General features: G+C 25.2%; 1 protein-coding gene across 1 annotated transcript in view; it reads left to right on the forward strand.

Annotated features, from left to right (window-relative positions):
* The window catches only part of LOC107728306 (AT-rich interactive domain-containing protein 4B-like), a 74883-nt gene that overhangs the window by 30077 nt on the left and 42915 nt on the right, over positions 1–1891 (forward strand). The gene's annotated exons all lie outside the window — the stretch shown is intronic.

Genomic DNA, 1891 nt, shown 5'->3' on the forward strand with positions numbered 1-1891 from the left:
TTCCAGATTTTCAAATAGTTGTATCTCGGCCAAATATTGTCCGATCCTAATTTATTCAGGTTTCAGATGATGTATAAATCTCAATTTCAAATAATTGACCCTTATGACTGGTTTTGGATCTTTAATAAGCATTTTTGCCTATTTTGCAGTAAAAATATAAAGATAAATTTACTTGAAGCCAGAGTTATCTTTAGCATTGTTTATATACTATTTTATTAATTGTTTGTATTAGTTTATTTTTGTTTTCATTTCAATTTTAGTTTAAGTTTTAGTAATTTTGTTATATGCTTTTGTCATTTGTATTATTTTTTTCATATTTCCATTTTAGTAATTTTTAGTATTTATTTACGATTATAGTATTTATTAATATTTTAAATGGGCATTTATTTGTATATTTTCATTTTCATTTGAGTAATTTTGTTATGTGGTTTTTTCATTTTTATAAAATGTCCATATAGCTTTCATTTTTTTTTTATTTTTTTTAGGTTTAGTGATTTTATTACTTCAACTTACATTTATTTCAAATGTGTAAGCTTTTCAACTTTATTTCAGTTATCATAAATAATTTTTAATAGTTTTAATTTTAATAATAGTTTTAATATTTTATTTTAATTTAATGACAATGCTTGAAGCAACATGTACAGTATAAATTTTATTTATTTATTTATTTTATTTGTTTATTTTTCCTGCTTAATTAGCAAGTTTTTATCAGTATTTTAATATTTCAATATAGCTTTAATTTTAGTACTTCAACCTATACTTATTTATTTCAGATCTTCAGGTTTTTCATGCAATATTTATACATTTTGCAAAATTGCATAAAATTTATTTTTCCTACTTAATTAGCAAATATTTTGTCATTTTTAGCAGTTTTTTAATACTTCCATATAGCTTTCATTTTTTTCAGTTTTAGTAATTTTAGTATTTATATACTAATATAGTATTTAATAATGTTTTGAATTAGCCTTTATTTTTCTATTTAAATTTTTATTTTAGCTTAAGCTTTAGTAATTTTAATATTTGCTTTTGTCAATTTTATTTATTTTTATATTTCCAAATAGCTTTAATTTTAGTACTTTAACCGATACCTTTTCAGGTTTTTCATGCAATATTTATATTTTTATTGTATTGCATCTTCTTTAAATAATTGTAAATGATTTTAATCATTTTAATTTTAATAATAGTTTAAAGGTTTTTATATTTTCATTATAGTTTTATAATATAATAATCATTAAAATTTTTGCTTGAAACAAAACTGTAAAAACGTGTTAGTTGCATAAAGTTCCCGGCTCGTGTTTGGAGTCCCTGTGGTTTATCAGGTCATGTTTATTCGTGATGCGGGCTGCTGATTGGCTCATTTAACGCTAACGAGATTGTCTCTCCTTGGCGGTGAGCTGGAGTGTGGCTTCTTAATTGAGAGCGGCCGTTGAGTCACGCTCCATATCGAGAAGCTCGTCAGCTCACAGAGCCTAATTACTTATTATCTTCATCAGAACACACGGGGAAAAGAAAAGCAGTGTCTTCTATTGTGCTCGTTAGCCGCTGGGAGACAGGTGATGCTTATCTTTTTGTGAGTGGATCGGTTGAATCATGTTTAGCTTTATCTGACTCTTCGTTAGAGTCTAGAACTAAACGATTAGCATGTTCTCTTCCGTTAGCAGTTCTTCAGTCGAAAAGTAGAATCTGAACCAGAATCGTTGATTGGTTAGAATAATTCCTTCTTAAAAAATGCTTAGAACTTTTAATTACTCTTTAACTTTTAAATTGCATTCTAAATTGCCTTAAAATTAATGATATGCTGAGTCAAAGTTAGTTCATAACTTTTTAAAATGTATTGTGCTATTGAAAGCAAAAATACAAAAATGTTTATATATATATATATATATATATA

The sequence above is a fragment of the Sinocyclocheilus rhinocerous genome, unplaced genomic scaffold (genome assembly GCF_001515625.1).
Source record: "Sinocyclocheilus rhinocerous isolate Xijiao unplaced genomic scaffold, SAMN03320098_v1.1 scaffold247, whole genome shotgun sequence".
NCBI lineage: Eukaryota > Metazoa > Chordata > Actinopteri > Cypriniformes > Cyprinidae > Sinocyclocheilus > Sinocyclocheilus rhinocerous.